The following is a 7,180-nucleotide window of genomic DNA, read 5'->3' as shown; positions in this document are numbered from 1 at the left end:
GTATAAGGATTTAAAAAAAATTAAAATATGGAAATGTACGATGAATGTACCTATAATGGTGTTTAATTGTCAAAAAATATGTAGACAGATAAAAAATGGGTAATGGTTTAAAAAAAAAAAAAAAAAAAAGATAAATGGGTGTTAAACAGTTATGATTAAATAGGTATGGTTAACCGTTCATAAATGGTTATGGGTATGGGGTATAACCATTGAAGCAATTACCCAACGGGTAAACGGTTATGAGTAAATAACCGCGGTTACCCGTCCGCCATAATCGTTGCCCATCCCTAGGGTTAGGATTCTAATCCTGCTACTTTTCCTATTCCTAATCCTAGGAGGTTAAGGAATATAGACGCTCCGATGCGTGCGTGTAGCTGTGATCATCAATTGCGGCAACCATACTTGTACTTAATTTTCAACTCCCTCAGTTCCTTTCGATTCTCTATTTTTGCAGTCTCGAAAATGTTGTAATTAAATCTTCAAGTCCATTTGCAGAATCATGCCGGTCGCCATTTGCAGAATCATGCCGTCGCCATGAAAACACCCCGCAGTAGCAGTACAATAACCCAGCCGTCCTCAGCAGCAGCAGCACCACCGGCCTCAGCCTCGCCTCTGATGATCATATTCATCACTCTAAAGGACAAAAAAATATCTCAACGCTAGCGGCAAACAGGCTATCAACCAAAAATATTGATGATCTGCCTGACTCTCTTTTGGTTGAAATCCTTTGTGGACTTCCTTGTTTAATTCTGTTTCTCAATGCAAGCTCGTTTCCAAGCGTTGGTGCACGCTCATGTCAGATCATCACTCTATCTCCCGTTTTCTATGCGTCCAGAGGAATCGTAAGAATAAACCGATAGGTACCTCCATAAGCATGAATGGGTGTTAGTGTTACTGGAATCAATGAGTGTTTAGATGGAGCTGAACAGAAAGAACAAACGATGAACAAGTGAATACACATGGCACTCATGGCCCTTTTACAAAACTAGACATTTACACTTTGCCTCATTCTGCACAAGTGAATACATCAATTTAAAACAAAACTTATTCTAAAACCTATTCAGCTCAAATACTTATAATTCAACAATTGGGGGGGGGGGGGGGGGCGGGGGGGGGAATTCTTTTATAGAATTTCACCATCCTCTACTTCGCTAGCTCAGTTGTTCAAAAGGCTTGTGAGTATCCACAGTTTGAAACAAGAGCCAGTCGTGGTAGGTACCTACAACGACTTAGTTTTGTGCTGCGCAAGCATGTGTAGTCAGCGTGATTACTACATCTGCAATCATCACATGATAATTATGAAACAGTTTCCTGCGAATTTAAAGCGCAGATCTTTTTCTCTGAGCCCGGTGAATGGAGGGAGTTCATTCTATCATCCCCATCAGCCTTTCGGGCAGCACTGTTGGGTCGGTGTATTGGCGTTGCTTCCAACAGAATGCTGTATTGGCTGAGCCATGGAGGAGACTTTATTGTTGGGCTGGATCCTTTCATGATCGATAACAATGATAATACTAGTTCATCTACTACAAGAAGTACTGTTTTTTTCAGTGAAGGTGACGAGGGGGATTGTGTCCCAATAGAGTGCCTAGATACGCTTGACGGGTGTCCGCGGCTGTGCGAGTAAGACCCTCCCACTCGCACTCCCTCTATTTGGGAGTTGAATGAAGAAAATGAAGGTGATCAGACGGTCACGATGCATGGAGGAGATGACAATTTGTGTGCGAGACTTAATAAGAGGGTATATTTGGCTGATAAGGCAAACACACCCGTGTGAAGTGAATGATCACATGCTCATCTTTTCGATCACAACTTCCCTTCGGATCTGAATCAGATGGAGATCGGTCGGATGGAGATCGAGTACAACGAGTATTCGGGTGGGTTTAGGAAGAAAGAGGAAGTACTTAGTCATTAAGGGTATCTCAGTAGTTTCATATCAACTTTTGGTTATAATTATTATAAAATTAAAATTGTGGCTATAATTTTATATAGGGTCAAAATTTTAGTTATTTTTCTAAATTTCCCCAATATAATTGCAAATTGATTAGTTTAATTACCTCTACTATTGTCTCGAAGAATGATTAGTTTTTCTTCATAGTTTTTCTGTTAAACATGATTTATATTTTATACTACTACATAATTCCTGGTAGTTGGGAGATATTATGAGTTATTCTTCCAACAATTTATGTACAGCTAGTATTTTATATATTTTTAAGGCAAATGAATTTTATGAGATTTTATTTTTAGATTATATAGCAACTTCCCTCGTGAACCCTAAAAACCATGTGCCTTGTATGGACAAAATATGTCTGACAATTTCTTGAATGACTTGTTAATCCGACAAGAAATAACATGAAAATAACAAATTAAATGTTCAATCTGTTGATGAGTCGAGTCGTTATCAAGTTACTGTTAAGAACCCGATAACAAATCGGGTCATTATTGGGTCATTCGATTAAGAACCGATAAGATATTGTTTACCAAATCTAGATGTTAGACATGGCAATTTCTTGCATAACCCATTATAACCCATCACAACTTGTAAACGAATAAGGTCGCTATTGGTTTATCTGTTAAGAACCCCTTAAGATAACGGATTTGACACGACAATCCATCAAGTTAACGAGCATGAGACAAAAACGACACGAACATGACAAAGACAACTCGTTTGGTAAGCCTACTGGACAAAAAGACAAATTTCCCCAAAAAAAAAAAAAAAACAAGGGTTGTTTTTCTGTGAATAAAAACTAATTAGCCCACGTATTAGGATTGTGATGCTGATATGACAGAAGGCAACATTCCGAATAATATAATCTTGCGTCCCCAAACAGATGGAAGCATAGACACACTGCCATGTATCTGAATGACAAAATCCTGAGTCCTATTATTTTGATTAACCTTGATCCATGGTCATGATATTGATATAATAACAACTAGGGTATATGAAGTGATATATGTTGTCATTTCATACCAACATTAACATTGACACATCGATGGATGATGTACCTAATTAACGGCCAACCTAGCTCAAGATCATGTGCTAAGCTTTCCAGTGCGGAACAATTGGGCCGTGACATTCCACCGCGCTTCTGAGGAGTCTAGGCTCAGTTTCATGATGAAACTAGGGTTTGATACCAGTTCTTAATACAAACTACATCAACAACAATCAGTCTTTTTCCACTAAATATGGTCGGCTATATGAATTTTAGAACGTAACTGTCTCGGTTTTGCCAATAGCATGACTAAACGAGTAAAACTTGCCCCTTTAACAGTCTGTAAGAGAAGCGTCCTCAATAGCTCTTAACCAATCTAATAAACCCTAGCTTGATACTGAGCTGATTCTGAAAAAAGTGGCTATCAAAAAAAGCAGAGAGCTTTTTTCTGTTTGGTAAACATTCAGCTTTAGCTTTTTTTCACAGTTTTGGGTGAAAAAAAGCCAAATACACAAAGCTGCAAAACCTAGCTTTGAAAAACCAGCTTTTACACATATGTTTTACATAAAAGTTTATCAAACACTATAATACTGTTTTTTTTTTTTTTCAAAAGCACTTTTACAAAAAGTTTACCAAACACTCTGCTGCTTTATTTCATAGCTGCTTATTCTCACAGCATAACAGAAGAGGTTTTTTTTTCAAAACATAGTAATACCAAACCAGCCCTAAATGTTTTTCTTCTGGTGGGAGATAAAGAACTGGTCGGGTTCTCTAACAATAGACGAACTACATTGGTCCATAGTTGGAGACAATTGGGTCCTCTAACTAAATCACCTAACGTATTATATTAACCTAGTTCAAGATAGATTAAGTTTCCAATGTGGAACAATTGGATCTTACTATTCCACCACGTTTCCTTGGAGCCTAGTCACAGTTATGTGGTGAAACTAATGTTTGCTAGCAATTGTTAAAAACACATCGGTAGAATTTACACCTAAAACAGTTTGTAAGAAATTAAAGGGTGTCCAAAAGCTCTTAAACCAACATAAGAAATGTTAACTTTTTCCACTGCGAGACACCAAGGTCCTTCAAAATGGATCGAGATCCTATTCGGATCTCATATTCCGAAATTGACCGACCGAATAATCTGGATTGTTGATGAGAGAGAGAGATATGGGATTTGGAGAGAGAGCTTATGTGAAGTGGGCTAGAAGAATAACCTAATAAGGACTGCATAATTTAAATTGAATGGTCTGAATTACTGAGTTAGTGGGCTATGGAGCATGAGATCTGAAGAGGATCTCAGTTGCTCCAAAATAATAGATATCAACCTAAGCTATAGCACTACTTCTTAGGACAATGACAACTCTGTCTAAGCAAACCAACCAAGGAAGTAGGATTCTCTCCCCTCCTCTCACATTCTTTATTTTGTCTTTCTCTTTCTATAAAAAAATTAATATAAGATATTGATGTGACTTAACCGTGACCATTCATACAGGATGGGAGGGAAGGGGAGGGAAAAAAAGAGGGAGAGAGAATCCTACTCCAAAGGAAAGAGAGTAGGCTTAACCTGACAATGCGCTAGTAATAATTTGGTTCAAATTCGCCTTTGGCGAGAATCGAACCTAAAACTTCGCACTTACAAGTGAAGAGAAATACTATTAGGCCGTATTATTAAGTGGCATTATTAACTGGCAGAAAGATAAATTATTCCACTCATACGATTTCAACGTCACAGCAAGGGCAGTAACCTAATTTGTCTCTAATACATAGACTAATTAATGAGTTATTATAATTAATCATGAACCAGTGCCTTGTGTATTATGAACACTAATCAAACAACGTTGCTTTCGTAATGAGTTATTATAATTAATCATGAACCAGTGCCTTGTGTATTATGAACACTAATCAAGCAACGTTGCTTTCGTAATTAGTCGTAATCAAACAGGGGCCCCCATCTGTTTAAGTATTATAAATCTTGCTTAACTTGTAGTGTGCGTTGGTAGATTAAAACATGTGTTGTACCACTTGTATTCCTGTTACCATTAAAAATTTCTCGTGAAGAAGAAGGATATTCTCCTTGATTTTCGAATTTAATATCAAAGAAACATGATTACGAGCTGAATGTGGTACGCTTATATAATTCGCATGGGACGGTGCATGTTTGATTAGAGTCAATCATTCATTATTATTATAATTAAACTTGAGTTAACAAGGTACCAATTGGCACTCAAATCAGAGGAGAAATTTTTTAGTGTTGAGAATATGCCCGGTACATTAAGTATCATAATACAAGTAGTTAGGTATTTAAAAAAAAAAAAAAAACAATTCTAACCACTTGTGTTATAACACTTGATGTATCGGTTGAGTTCCCCACACATTGAAAAATATTTCCAATCAGTGATGGGTGATGGTTTGAGTGAACAAAAGAATGATGGCAGAAGTCACCAGAGAGTCGCATACTATATGTGACAGAAGAAGCCTTAAACTCGAGAATATTTTTGGATACAGCGATATTGGAGGTGAAGACCTGGCCACACAAAGGATCAACTACATAATAAGATAGTGAAATTGTTATTTATAAGAATCGAATTTAAGATTTCTCATTTATAAATAAAGTTAAATACCACCAAAATATAATATTAGTAGATGAATCCAAGAATGTTATATTTTCTGAGGCTTGCTCATTTCTTTACCCTTTTAGTATAGATAATATTGTTTATTCTTAAAACATATTCTAATTATTGCACAACAAGAAGAAAAAATAATGCAAATAATGCTGGGTGGAAGATGGACGGGGCAAATCTAGAGAATGGGATGTTAACCCATGCGGTTGCTGCCTCTTTGAATCTTGTGAATCCAAATTGGCTACTCTCTACTCTTTGTCTTACTAATTAAGCTAGATAGTCCCACTAGCTGCCCGACAATGCGAGGGCCTAGCGTTAATACCAATAGCATTCCAATGGGTAAGTTTCGAGACTCAACCATATAGTTGACAGGTTTTTTTTGCACGGTAAGGACAAATCAAGGCCACACAAAAGCTTAAGAACCTCTCGTTGTTTCATGCATGGAGATAGCATAGCATATGGGACAGTTGTTATATCAAATGCCAAGTTGTGTACGACAATCAATCAATTTTAGCTCCTAATATGAGCAGCCTTGCATCCATAATTGAATGGACCACAAAATGAAACAAGGCAAGTGTCAAGGATAACGTTATATCATATTTTAAGAATAACAATGAGGCATTAATAATGGGCAAGCGAGAAATGAGTTCTGCACACTCATTTTTCTCATTCTACACTCTTATTTATGATTTTTGTTTCTAAATTTAATTTGAATTTGTTCAATCTAAATGCTCAAAATAAACAGGGGAGTGTAGTGCATAAAATGGGAGGTGCAAAAAACATTGTCTTTTTATATTTTAGTCCAACAGTGATGGTAGGTTTGAGTTTTCTTATATTATTTTCAAATACGGATACCAAGAGTCTTGAGAAGAAAACATTGGAACCAAAACTCAAATATGAGTTTTAACAATTCAGCGTGCTCGCTCATGGTGTCGAAATTTCAAATACTATAACGAAACCTAAATATAAATTTCAATTTGACACAAAACTTGTAAATGGATTGATGTCTTATAGAGGAGAGATTTCTCAATGTGTCAAGAACACACTAAATATGTCACATGTTATTATACAAGTTGAGAAAAGTTCTTTTTTTTTTTTTTTTTTTTTTAACAAATATTTTTCACTTGTATAATAACATATGACATACATATCTGTATTTTGAATATACTAAAAAATCTCTCATTAAAAAGGACGAACGGTAATATTTAAAACTAAGATTTTCTGATGCATTAGAGATGAGCGAGGCACAAGAATTTGCAACTTGCAAGTGTTCAGTAAAAAAATCGGGGACAATAATTGAGCACATGGTTGATGAGGAAAAGATAATGATGGAAAAACCAATCATACAATAACCAAGCCCCACCTCACTTATCGTCCAAATTTTACTATATTAAAAATTAAATGGGATTTCATGACTCATCATCCATCTCACGTACCCGAATTTGCCACCAAGGGGAGGGAAAAGTAAGGCCTGCTCGCGTGTAAAGCAAATAACACATCTAGCAACTTTAATTGACCCAACATTTGAGATAAGATAAGGGGTAAATAATGACCAAGATTTCAAGTTATCACTTTACTTGGCCAATTATCGCTCTTTCTTATACAAATAAGATAAGCCCATGA

The 7,180-nt window shown here is 36.3% G+C and overlaps 1 long non-coding RNA gene across 1 annotated transcript; it reads left to right on the top strand.

The window, feature by feature from the left end:
* The first annotated feature begins 317 nt into the window (after positions 1 to 317).
* Positions 318 to 794, top strand: LOC137746629 (uncharacterized). The gene is made up of 2 exons (XR_011069885.1): positions 318 to 404; positions 496 to 794. It is a non-coding gene; the product is annotated as an uncharacterized lncRNA (long non-coding RNA).
* Positions 795 to 7,180: the final 6,386 nt, after the last annotated feature.

The sequence above is a fragment of the Pyrus communis genome, chromosome 10, assembly GCF_963583255.1.
Source record: "Pyrus communis chromosome 10, drPyrComm1.1, whole genome shotgun sequence".
Classification (NCBI taxonomy): Eukaryota; Viridiplantae; Streptophyta; class Magnoliopsida; order Rosales; family Rosaceae; genus Pyrus; species Pyrus communis.
The sequence above is the reverse complement of the archived record's forward strand: the minus strand, read 5'-3'. Positions and strand labels throughout refer to the sequence as shown.